Source organism: Carcharhinus amblyrhynchos, chromosome 10 (genome assembly GCF_965287045.1).
Source record: "Carcharhinus amblyrhynchos chromosome 10, sCarAmb.v2.hapA, whole genome shotgun sequence".
In the NCBI taxonomy this organism is placed as follows: Eukaryota; Metazoa; Chordata; class Chondrichthyes; order Carcharhiniformes; family Carcharhinidae; genus Carcharhinus; species Carcharhinus amblyrhynchos.
Window position 1 is genome coordinate 103,823,524 of NC_137333.1, and position 13,632 is coordinate 103,837,155.

General features: G+C 46.7%; 1 protein-coding gene across 1 annotated transcript in view; it reads left to right on the top strand.

Annotated features, from left to right (window-relative positions):
* The first annotated feature begins 6,390 nt into the window (after positions 1-6,390).
* Positions 6,391-13,632, top strand: part of LOC145349446 (kelch-like protein 24) — a 36,036-nt gene continuing 28,794 nt past the window's right edge. Inside the window, exon 1 of the mRNA XM_080197985.1 lies at positions 6,391-6,458. The gene's annotated coding sequence lies outside the window, so the exon portion shown is untranslated. The remainder of the gene's footprint in view (positions 6,459-13,632) is intronic.

The following is a 13,632-nucleotide window of genomic DNA, read 5'->3' on the forward strand; positions in this document are numbered from 1 at the left end:
GAAAGTTGCTCTTCATCTCAGTTTTGAACCTACGCCCTCTCACTCTATATCTCTGACGTCTTGTTCTAGACTGTCCCACAAGGAGAAATGTCTGTTCAACGTCCACCTTATCAATCCCCTTTAGCATTTTATATACCTCGACCAGATTCCCCCCCTCATTCTTCTGAACTCCAGTCAGTCCAAGCCCAAGACATCAAACCGTTCCTCATAGGACAGCCCCTTCATCCCAGGAATCAATCTGGTGGACTTCCTTTGAACTGCCTCAAATGCCACCACATCCTTCCTCAAGTAAGGACACCAAAACTAAAAACATGTGGATAAGATGTGAACGGGAGGGGTTGGGTCTGGGAGGTTAGCAGTGACACAGTGGTCAATATTGCAGCAGATGGAGGTCAATGTGGGGACGTTTAAGGCCATTCAATTTTGCATCTCAGGAATGTAAAATCCAGATCTTTTCTAAATGTTGAGGGATGTGGCGGGCTAGAGGAGAAAAGAGATTTTTTTTATTCATTCACAGGATGTGGGCATCACTGGCGAGAACAGCATTTGTTTCCCATCCCCAATTCCCCTTGAGCTGGTGGTGAGCTACCATCTTGAGCCACCGCAGTCCAGTGGTGTAGGTACATCCATAGCGCTGTTAGATTGGGGGAGTGGGGTGGGTTCCAGCATTTTTGCTCAGTGACGGTGAAGGAACGATGGTGACAAATCTCCAGATCAGGGTGGTGAGTGGGTTGGACTTAGGGTTAGGGTTATGGTACACAAACCTGTAAATGTTTGAGGCTATCGAGGAAAAGTGATCAGAAGGGGGAAATGGGACTTTTACCTCAAGGAGATTGGAATAAGAAAGTGATATTCAGATCTGAAGAAACATGGTTAGAATCACAGAATCATACAGTGCAGAAGGAGGCCATTAGGTGGTGGAGACTTGAAGGGCCTACAATCCTACCCACACCCTGTCCCCATAACCCCATGCATTTACTTTAGCTAGTCCCCCTGACACTTAGGGCAATTTAGCACGGACAATCAACTTAATTTGCACATCTTTGGACTGTGGGAGGAAACTGGAGCACCTGGAGGAAACCCACGCAGACACAGGGAGAACGTGCAGACTCCACACAGACAGTAACCCAAGCCAGGATTTGAACCCGGGTCCCTGATGATGTGAGGCAGCAGTGCCAACCACTGTGTGGCCCATGTTTGGAATCCATCTGGAGAACTGTGTTCAGCATTTTTGTTACTGAATCTTAGGCAAGGTATACATTCAACAGCATGACAACAGGGCTTCCTAAGAGATTTTGAGCATAGACTAGGTTTGTATTGCTTTGGGTTTAGAAAGTCCAAGGACGATCTAATTAGTGATGTATTCAATTGGGTGGATAACCAAAAACTATTGCTTCAACGAGAGAATCCACATTGCGGGAGCAGAGTGCGGGAGTTTGGGGGGGTGGGTGGTGATGGGGAGCGGGAGGAGAGGGTTGGTGGATGGGTCACAATCTTAAAAATTGAATCCAGGTCATTCAGGTGTAAAATCAGGAAACATTTCTGCTCCCAAGAAGTCATGGAAACTGAAACTACCAAAGGATGGAGTTGAGGCATAGAACAGACACGGTCTAACTGAATGGTGCTTGCACGACTGGTGAATGGTCCACTTCTGCTTTGAGACGAAATGAAGATTTCACAAAAGTAGCTTTTCTTTGGATAATAACATTTTAGTAATTTGTGAGTGCCCAGTGATAATTGTAGCACGCTCCTATGGCGCTCAAAATTCTTCACCATGAGAGGTTTTAGAACATAGAGACATAGAACACTACAGCACAAACAGGCCCTTCGGCCCACAAGTTGTGCCGATCATATCCATACCTACCAGGCCATAGATCTATCTGTAACTCCCAATCCCATTAAATCCCACGTACTCATCCAGAAGTCTTTTAAAAGACCCCAGCGAGTTCGCCTCCATCACCACCACCTCTCCTCCTGTTGGCAGCCCATGGATAGAGATGGATTGCCATGGTTAGTCGACATTACCCAGACCTTACAACCATCCCTGGATCCATCAATCACAGCCCTATGAACTTTCCACCTCGCAGTGCTGCACCTTAAATGACTGACGTGCCGTCGCTGTTGAAATGAGGCAGCCATGCTGTGCACAGCAAGCTCCCACAAACACTGTGACCAGATGATCTCTTTTTGGTGAGGTTGGTTAAAGATGAACATTGGCCAGGACAATGAAAGAGCCCCCCAGTTCCCCTTTGGACTGTTCGAGGGGGCCCGATAGGGTCTGTGTTTAACATTTCAGTCAAAAGACAATACCTTGTAGAGGGCAGTGATCCCTCAGTGCCACACAGGGTAATACACACATGTTACTAAATTCAGGATTTGAAACCATGATCTTTTCACCTAGGGTGCTACATGTTGAGTCAAAGCTAACACAAGGAAGAGTTAAAGGCTGTGCAAGTGACTGCCATTGTAGAAGTAAATGCGCCAACTCCCTTTCCTAGCATGTTTATCTCTTAATGTCACTAGCTTAGGCATAGTCATGATTTCCTTAGAATTGGTCCACAAGAATAACAAGAAAAAGCATATGATCACACCACTGGGTAGGGGGATGGGAGGAGAGGGATATGGATAAATCTATAGGCCTTCAAAGAGTGAAAGAGAAAGATTAGAGGAACAAATCCGTCAGAGAGATATGCAGGAGTTGGTAATATTGAGGAAGTTTCATTACCTAAATGTCAATTGGGATAATGTAAGAATAATGTTAGAATAGAATCATAGAAATCCTACAGTGCAGAAGGAGGCCATTCAGCCCATCGATTCTGCAATAACAACGATCCCACCCAGGCCCTATGCCCAGAATAACATGCATTTACCCTGCTAATCCTCCTGACTTTAAAGGTCAATTTAGTAGGGCCAGTCAACCTAACCAACTCATCATTCAGACTGTGGGAGGACACAAAAACACTCGGAGGTAACCCATGCAGACATGGGGAGAACGTGCAAACTCTGCACAGACAGTCACCTAATACCGGAATTGAGCTGGGTCCCTGGCAATGTGAGGCAGCAGTGCTAACCAATGCGCCACTGTGCCACCCACAAATAAAGGGTGAAAAGGGGCTACGTTTCTGAAATGTGTTTAGGGCACACTTATACATTGGAGATATTCTATAATTCACACATACTGAACCAGTATGCTCTTGGTCCATTTGGGAAATACTCATTGCTGGATCTGATGATGGGTAGTGAGGTGGCTCAAGAGACTAAGGCTAGAATTTTCCAGTCATCCATGCCATGGAATCTTCCGGTCTTACTGATGGTGCAACCCCACTCCAGGTTTCTTGGCAGCGAGTGGTTCATTCAATGGGAAACCCCATTGACAGCGGCAGGACAAAAAGATGCTGCCACATAGTGGAAAATCCTGCCCTAGTGTCTGTCTGTGGGGGTGCATTTGGGTAAGAGTGATCATGATAAAATAATGTTTAGTTTAGTAATGGAGAAGAGTAGAGAACAATCTAAAGTCGAACTTCTAAATTGGACTGTGATGAGAATCCAGAAATAGAAGTAAGGTTCAACAGGAAAAACTGTAATGGAACAATAGGCGACCTTTAAGGAGGAGATGCTTCAGTACAGGCTGGATTCATTTCAACAAGGGTGAAAGCTGGGGGAACCAATATCAGGGCTGTTTGGATGGAAAGGGGCATAGGAAAATATCATGAAACAGGAAAGAAGAGGGTGTATAATGCATGTCAGATGAACTTTCCAGGTGAGAACATGATCAAAAATAAACTGAGAAGGAAGGTGAAGAGGAAAACTAAACAGACAAGGCGAGAGTATGAGAATTGAGAATAAAATGGCAATTAACGACTTTGTTCATTCATTTGTTGGACATGGGCATCGCTGGCTGGCCAGTATTTATTGTCCATCCCTAGTTGCCCTTGAGAAGGTGGTGGTGAGCTGCCTTCTTTAATCACTCTCTACTTTCTATGGGTTGACCCACAATGCCATTAGGGATTGAATTCCAGGATTTTGACCCAGCCACTGTGAAGGAACGGCGATACGTTTCCAAGTCAGGCTGGCGCATGGCTTGCAGGTGGTGATGTTCCCATGTACCTGCTGCCCTTGTTCTTCTGGATATCATAAAAGCCACCTGCATTGTACAAACATACGAAACGGGAGAAGGGGGTCGGACATTCGACCCCTCGAACCTGCTCCACCATTCAATAAGATCATGGTTGATCATTTAGTGTTTTGATTTCCACATTCCCATCTACCCCCAATAACCTTTGATTCCCTTCCTAACAAGAAACTATTTACCTCCGCCTTAAAATATTCAATGACTCCACCGCTTTCTAAAGCAGAGAGTTCCAAAGTCGCAAACCTCAGAGAAAAAAGTTCTCCCTATCTCTAAAAGGGTGACCCCACATTTTAAAATGGTGTATGTGGATAGTCAGAGTGGAATGGGTCCCATTAGGGACAAAGAGGGCCTGTGGGTGGCACGGTGGTACAGTGGTTAGCCCTGCTGCTTCACAGCACTGGCGACCTGGGTTCAATTCCGGCCTCAGGTTGCTGCCTGTGTGGAGTTTGCACATTCTCCCCATGTCTGCATGGGTTTCCTCCAGGCACTTTGGTTTTCTCCTAGAGACCAAAGGTGTGGGGGTTAGGTTGATTGGCCATGCTAAATTGCCCCTTAGTGTTAGGATGATTAGAAGGGTAGCAGGGATAGCGCCTGGTGGGATTGTTATCAGTGCAAGCTTAATGGGCTGAAAGGCCTACTATACTGCAGGGATTTTATGATTCTGTACGCTTAACGATGCAGGACAAGCAATTAGAACACTTAATGTGCACTTTATATCTGTGTTTATTGAGGACGAGAAATCTGACAAAAATCTGTACAATTGGAGAAAGTAGAGGTAATGGATAGGGTGAAAGTTGATGATGTGGAGATGCCGGCGTTGGACTGGGAGAAAACAGAAAGAAATCTCACGACACCAGCTTAAAGTCCAACAAGTTTATTTGTAGCCAATGCCCCAAGCTTTCGGAACACTTTGTTCCTTCATCAGGTGGGTGGGAGTTCTGAATATTCCAATCTGTTCCAGATACGATAGAAGCCTGAAGATTGGTGAAAGGGTAAGGGTTCTAGAAAGGGTGAAAGGACATTGTTTGTAACTGCGGACTGGTCAGAAATGATATTCAAGGAAAATGTAACTGGCCTAATACTTGGCACAGGTCAAGTTAATTTGGGAGATGCAGTATGGTACAGATACAATCGGACACTGCTTCCAGATGATGCTGCTGAGAGGTAGAGGAATAGGAGACTGCCCAAGGATAAATCCTTGAGGGACACTGGAGGTAAGGATGCCGGAGCAGGAAGACAAGCCATTGCAAGTGATTGTCTGGCTATGATTTGTCCCCATTTGCACTGGGCTCAGCAGATGAGTAGAATGGTGAGATTGGGGTTGCTGCTAAAAAGGAGGCAAGAGAGGGGTGGCACAGTGGCACATTGGTTAGCACTGCTGCCTCACAGCACGAGGGACCCGGGTTCAATTCCGGCCTCAGGTCTGTGTGTATCTTGCACGTTCTCCTCATGTCTTTGTGGGTTTCCTCTGGGTGCTCTGATTTCCATCCACACTCCAAAGATATGTGTGGTAAGTTAGGTGGATTGGCCTTGCTAATTGCCCTTTAGTGTCCCTAGATGTATAGGTTAGATGGAGTGGCCATGGTAAATACACAAAATTATGGAGTGGGGGTAAAATGCTGTTTTGAATAGACTCGATTGCCTGGATGGCCTCCTTCTTCACTGTAGGGACTCTCTGAAGGGTGGATTTGATTTATTATTGTCACATGTATTAACATACAGTGAAAAGTATTGTTTCTTGCAGGCTATACAGACAAAACATAGGAACATAAGAAATGGGAGCAGGAGTAGGCCATCTAGCCCCTGGAGCCTGCCCCACCATTCAGTAAGATCATAGCTGATCTGAAGTAAATCAGTTCCGCTTTCCCACTTCCTCCCCATAACCCTCAATTCCCTTGTTTATCAGAACATACCGTTCATAGAGAAGGAAAAAGCGTTAGGAGAAGGATTTGGATGGGCAGAGGTAAGCAATGAAAGAGAAAGGAAGTTTTAAAAACAATACACCCCGTTCCCTGAGTGAGGGAAAAATGCCAAATCACATTTTTTCAGCTCTCAATTATTTCCCCTTCCTCTTTTTAACCAGCAACTGAGCCAGTACTAACTCCATCCAGTTATGCACCCAGTTATTCACGCCCCCAGGGAGGTATTTTTAGCAGTTGCTAGGAGGCGGAGTGACTGGTTGGTGTCTGATGCCATCAGCTTCTGGTCGTGTTTATAAACAGCATAATCAGTGCACACACACACACACACACACAGACAGAATATATAGGAGCTGAGAGCTTGATTTATATACTGCATTTGGGAAGACTCAAGTCAGTCACAGAAGGTAAGTCACAGGGAAAAGCGGATTAACAGACAAAGCTCCTGCCATCTGCCAAGAATATTTGCACCTAAAAGTGACAATTTTCGCTATCGTTCTTTCTCCTTGCTAATGAATGGAGAAGGTTTATTGTTGTTACACGTTGCCCTTTTTAAAGAAGGCGATCGGATCAGAGCGAAACTTTATTTGAGTAATGTTTCTCCATCTCCTTCACCCTATATTTTTTTAAATGATTTTTGTTTCATTTAAACTGATTTTGGGGAGTGGAGATGGTTGTGTTATGTGTGTAAGGTGGTGGTGGGGGGCGGGGAATGTTGGAGGATGGAAAGAAAAGCGTTAGTTACAAAAAAAATTAACTAGAATATGGTTTGCCAAGCTGTGAGTCCGTCAGTGTCTGTTGTATTTACATATCCGCATTCAATAGCGCCTGCGTTAAGGTAATTAATTATAGGATTTGTCTACTGATGAAATCTGTCCCCAGTGTTTGTCGGAGTGAAACGTTTGTGTTGGGGTTGGAAGAGGTGTCTGTGTGTATTTATGTGTGTGTGTGTGTGTATCTGTGTGCGGGTGTGTGAGATAGTGTGCGTGTGTATGTGTTTGAGTAAGTGTGTTTGTGTGCATGAGAAAGAGTGTGTGTCTGTCAATGTGTGTGTTAGTTTGTGCCTATCTGTGTGTGTGTGTGAGTGAGAGTGTGTTACTGTGTTTGTCTGTGTGTGTGTGTGCGAATGTGTGCGTGTTTCTGTGTCTGTGTGTGTATGTTTTGAGGGTGTCTGTGTACATATGTGTTTGTATGTGTGTATGAGTTTGTGTGTGTCAGTCTGTGTGTGAGTGGGAGTGTTTATGTGAGTCTGTTGTGTGTGTGTGTTTATGTGTTTGTGTGTGTGTCGTGTGAGAGTGTTTCTGTGTTTGTATGTGTGTGTGTGTTTGTCTGTGTGTCTGTTGTGTGTGTGAGTGTTTCTGTGTTTGTCTGTATGTGTGTGTGTGTCTGTGTGTGTCTGTTGTGTGTGTGAGTGTTTCTGTGTTTGTGTGTGTGTGTTTGTCTGTGTGTGTCTGTTGTATGTGTGTTTTTCTGTGTTTGTATGTGTGTGTATGTTTGTGTGTGTCTGAGTGTGAGAGAGAGAGTGTTTCTATGTGTGTCTGTGTGTGTGTGTGTTCCGCTCAGCAATAAGAATGTGTACCAGCCTCGGAGCGAGCAAACAAAAGGACAGTGTGGAAGAGATGAAGAAGCTCTTTCCCAAATGTCATTCTGTCATCGAACTCACCACCACCCCCCACCCACCAACCCCCCCCCCCCCACCCCGCCTCACCAACCCCAACCAGCCCAGCAGCCCAGTCCAAACTCATTGTTCAGGCTGGCAGGATTGAGTAGGAGGACAGAGCTATTGAATCCTAACGCCAGCATCTCGAAATCTAAACCAATCCTGTTATAGTCTGGACTCCAGGCTGATGATAAAATAATTTCTCTGTTCTCCCCAAATCTGACATCAATTCATGGAGCCTGACAGCTGCAAACGAACAATAGTATCACTCGCTCCTTTCTTATTTGACCCAAGTGTGTGTGTGTGTGTGTGTGTGTGTGCATATGTGTGCGTGCATATGTATGTGTATGTTAGTGAATGTGTGTGTCTGTGTGTGTGTGTGTGTGTGCATGCGTGTATGTGTGCGTGTCCCTATCAAATCAGGTGGGTGAGGGGACAGGGAGAGACATCTGAACCCTCTCTGCAGCAGGTTTGTTTTTCATCACGGATGAGTGGGTGGTCAGCAGGTTGTGGGTCCCCACACCCCATTCCTTCCTCAATTTCCCCCATTCGCCCCCCCCATCCCCATTCACCCCCCCCACCCCCATTCTATCCAATTCCCCCCATTCCCTCCCCTCCATTCCCCCCTCCATTATCTCGCCCTCCATTCCCTCACCCTCCATTCCCTCATCCTCCATTCCCCCCTCTCCATTCCCCCCCTCCATTCTCCCCCTCTCCATTCCCGCTCCCTGATTTCCCTCTCCATTCGGCCCCTCGAGCCTGCTCCGCCATTCAATAAGATCATGGCTGATCTTTTTGTGGACTCAGCTCCACTTACCCGCCCACTCACCATAACCCTTAATTCCTTTACTGTTCAAAAAATTATCTATCCTTGCCTTAAAAACATTCGATGAGGTAGCCTCAACTGCTTCACTGGGCAGGGAATTCCACAGATAAAGAATAACGACTTGTACTTATCTTTTTCCATAGTAAAAGGTCGCAAGGTAATTCTCAGGAACAGGCATTAACACATTAAAGTTTATTTATTAGTCACAAGTAAGCTTACATTCTCACTGCAATAAAGATACTGTGAAAATCCCCTGCTTGTCACAGTCCGGCACCTGTTCGGGTCAATGCACCTGACCAGCACGTCTTTCAAAATGTGGGAGAGAACTGGACCACCCGGAGAAAACCCACGCAGACACGGGGAGAATGTGCAGACTCCACACAGACCTGACCCAAGCCGGGAATCAAACCCGGATCTCTGGTGCTGTCAAGCAGCTGTGCTGACCACTGTGCTGCCCGTGTTAGTCACATAAGGAGATATTAGGACTAGGGATCAAAAAACTTGGTCAAAGGGGTCGGTGTTAAGGAGCATCTTTAAGAAGGAGGGATATCGGGAGGTGGGTGGCCTAGTGGGGGAATTGCAAAGCTGAGGGCCCCAGCACCTTAAGGTTCACTGCAGCTGGAGATGAGAATTGGAGGAGTGTAAACATATTAGAGGGTTGTAGGGTTGGAGGAGAGTACGCAGGTACACGGGGTGGCTTCCACGGAGTGGGTTGAAAGCAAGGAGGAGAATTGTCAGATTGAGACGTTGTCTGTCAGTGACCCAATGCACAAAATACCTGAAATAAAAGCAGGGAGAGCTGGAAATACTCAGCAGTAACAAGTCTGACAACACCAGGTTTAAGTCCAACCGATTTATTTGGTAGTAAACTCACAAGCTTTCGGGGTTTGTCCCTTTGTCAGGTGAATGGAGAGTTCTGGCCTCAGACAGAGCGTATAACAGCACGATGCAAAAGCTTATGAGTTTACTATCAAATAAATCAGTTGGACTTAAACCTGGTGTTGTCAGACTTCTTACTGTGTTTACCCCAGTCCAATGCCGGCATCTCCACATCATGAATACTCAGCAGGCCAGGCAATGTCTGTGGGGAGAGTTAATGGGTGGAATTTACTGATTTAATGCCCTCCCCATAATGATTTTGATGGCGGGGGGGTTGTTGGTGGTGGGGAGGAAGGGAGCACCTTATTCAGTCCAGAAGTGTCGCTGTCGTTGGCTGGGTCATTGTCCATCTCTAATTGCCCTTGAACTGAATCCTGAATGCCATTTCAGTGGGAGTTTAAGAGTCAACCACATTGCTGTGTCTCTGGAATCACTTGAAGGCCAGACCAGGTAAAGGTGGCAGATTTCCTTCCCTAAAGAACATCAGTGAACCAGATGGGTTTTTACCACATTCAACAATGGTTTCATAATTAGACTTTTAATTCCAGATTTTTATTGAATTTGAATTTTGCCATCTGCCATGGTGGGATTCAAACCCGGGTCCCCAGAGTGTTACCCAGGGTCGCTGGATTAGTAGTCCAGAGACAATGCCACTCTGCCACTGCCCCCACCCCCTTTAATTAGGCAGGTGGGCTGCAGGTCCATGGCTGGAAGGTCTCTGGATAATCTTCCTGCCTCACTGCAAACTGAACCCCTTAGGTAGCCATAGAGTCATGGAAGTTTACAGCATCAGGCCCTTCGGCCCAATTTATAAATGCTGCCCTTTATTTTTAAATTGGGACTGTCCCAATTGCCGGCGTTTGGCTCATATCCCTCTATACCCATCTTACCCATGTAATCGTCTAAATGCTTTTTAGAAGACAAACTTTTTAGAAGACAAACTTGTGCCCACCTCTACTACTGCCTCTGGCAGTTCGTTCCAGGCACTCACCACCTGTGTTTGGCTCATATCTCTCTGTACCCATCTTACCCACGTAATTGTCTAAATGCTTTTTAGAAGACAAACTTTTAGAAGACAAACTTTTAGAAGACAAACTTGTACCTGCCTCTACTACTGCCTCTGGCAGCTCGTTCTAGACACTCACCACCCTCTGTGTGAAAAAATTGCCTCCCTGAACCCTTTTGTATCCTGCCACAACTGGTATTCAACCAATGGCTGGCAGGGTGAGCGGCAGGTGGGGGGAGGGTGTGGGGGGTGGGGGGGGGGGGGTGCGGTGGGGGTGGGGGGTGTTCTTACTATTGGAGCATGACAAGGAGACCCATGTGGGATTGCTTACGGGCACCCAAGATTTGGGGGGGAGCGGGTGGGGGGTGGTTGCTGGGGGGGACAGATTCAAAGGGAGGGGGGCAGGATTGCTCTGAATGCCTGCTGCTGAGCACCCCTCCCCACTCCCAACTCCTGACATCACATTACAGTGACGAGGGGTGCAGTGATGGTAATTGGTCTCAGGTGGGCATTACACCAGCAGCAGGCAGCCCCTCCCCGCAGGCACTGCCATTAAATAGAGCTGACGTGGAGATGCCGGTGTTGGACTGGAGTAAAAAAGAAAGAAGCCTCACAACACCAGCTTAAAGTCCAACAGGTTTATTTGTAGCAAACGCCCCAAGCTTTCGGAACACAACAACGCAGGGTCGCTGAGCAGAGACTGATAGCCAAGTTCCGCACACATGAGGACGGCCTCAACCGGGATCTTGGGTTCATGTCGCACTACCTGTAACCCCCACGACTTGCTTGGATTTGCAAAATCTCACCAACTTTCCTGTCTGGAAACAATACACGTCCTTTTAACCTGTGCTTAAAGCTCTCTCCACTCACATTGTCTGTACCTTTAAGAATTGATTCGCTGTAAAGGCTCACATTCCAATTATTATGCATGTAAATTGAGTTTGTGTCTTTGTGTCCTGTTTGTGATCGGAACTCCCACCCACCTGATGAAGGAACAACCTGTTCCGAAAACTTGGGGTGTTTGCTACAAATAAACCTGTTGGACTTTAAGCTGGTGTTGTGGGATTTCTTTCTATTAAATAGAGCTGCCAGCCTCCGATTGGGGGGTCTCCCTCAGGTCCTTGATCCGGGAGAAGGCCCTTTTGGCATTTTAACACACCTGGTGTTTCCAAAAAAGGGTGACACAAAAGTGACCCCATATGCCTTCTTAACTACCCTATTCACCTGCCCTGTCACCCTCAGGGATCTGTGAATTAGTATCCTGGGTCCAATCTATTGATGGCAAGGGTTAGGTTAGAAGGAGCCTGAATTTGTTGTGTGGGTACTGGTGGGTGTATGTTCCAGCTGCAAGTGTTTTACAAACTGGTGGGTCACGACTCCCCATCGATGGGGTGGCAGAGGTCACATTTGCGGTCATGATCTCCCCCTCCTCTGATGACTGTGGAGAGGAGGTCACCCAGTCTGGGGATTCTGGTCGGTGAGACTACAATACCATAAGATATAGGAGCAGAATTAGGCCATTTGGCCCATCGAGTCTGCTCTGTCATTCAATCATGGCTGATATGATTCTCATCCCCATTCTCCCCGTAGCCCTCGATCCCCTTATTGATCAAGAACCTATCTATTTCTGTCTTAAAGACACTCAATGACCTGGCCTCCACAGCCCTCTGTGGCAATGAGTTCCACAGATTCACCACCATCAGGCTGAAGAAATTCGTCCTCATCTCAGTTTTAAAGGAACAGCCCCTCACTGAGATTGCGTTGCATTCTAGTCTCTCCCACGAGTGGAAACGTCCTCTCCATGTCCACTCTATCCGGGCCTCTCAGTACTCTGTAAGTTTCAATTAGATCCCACCCCCTCATCCTCCTAAACAATACAGACCCAGACTCCTCAACTGCTTCTCATATCACAAACCCTTCATTCTTGGGATCATTCTTGTGAACCTCCCCTGGAGACCCTTGAAGGCCAGTACATCCTTCCTTAGAACGGGGGCCCAGAACTGCTCACAATACTCCAAATGGGGTCTGACCAGAGCTTTATACAGCTTCGGCAATACATCCCTGCTCTTATATACCAACATTGTCAAACAGCAAGGGCCAGACTTCAGAGTGTGCATTTGAGTGGGTCTGGGATGTTTGTGCCCTGTGTGGCACAGGCAATGGCTATCAGTGATTGTTGTGTTAGCACAGCAGGAAGAGAACAGAAGGTTACATGGGCGAGGCAGCAAGGTGAGAGGCAGCGTCGATCTTTACTGTGTTTCTGCTCCTGTCTCGCCATTGTACAGTCTCCTTAAGATAGCGACTCTCCTTCTGAGAAATCTTGCACCTTTTTTTGATATACCCAGGAGCTCTGGGGGCTATAATTCCCTGATGTTCTCTCAAGATAATTCTCTCATGTTAATGTCTCAGCCAATCAGAGTTGACCTGCTGACCAATCAGCATCCTTCTGTGAGTGTTTGAACATTAAACATTGAACATTACAGTGCAGTACAGGCCCTTCGGCCCTCGATGTTGCGCCGACCAGTGGAACCAATCTAATGACCCTCTAACCTAAACGATTCCAATGTTATCCATATGCCTATCCACTGACCATTTGAACGCCCTTAAAGTTGGCAAGTCCACAACTGCTGCAGGCAGGGCATTCCACGCCCTTACTACCCTCTGAGTAAAGAACCTACCTCTAACATCCGTCCTATAATTACCACCCCTCAATTTAAAGCTATATCCCCTCGTGTTAGCCATCACCATCCGAGGAAAAAGGCTCTCACTGTCCACCCGATCTAACCCTCTGATCATCTTGTATGCCTCAATGAGGTCACCTCGTAACCTTCTTCTCTCTAACGAAAATAACCTCAAGTCCCTCAGCCTTTCCTGATAAGACCTTCCCACCATACCAGGCAACATCCTGGTAAACCTCCTCTGCACCCTTTCCAATGCCTCCACATCTTTCTTATAATGCGGCGACCAGAACTGTACGCAATACTCCAAGTGCGGCCGCACCAGAGTTTTGTACAGCTGCAACATGACCTCACGGCTCCGAAATTTGAAATTTGGTATTCTTGTAATTGTCTTGGCGAGTGCGAGATTTTTTACCCAGAGGGTGGTGATGGTCTGGAATGCGCTGCCTGGGGGAGTGGTGGAGGCAGAATGCCTCACGTTCTTTAAAAAGTACTTGGATGACCACTGGGCACGTCATAACATTGAAGGCTG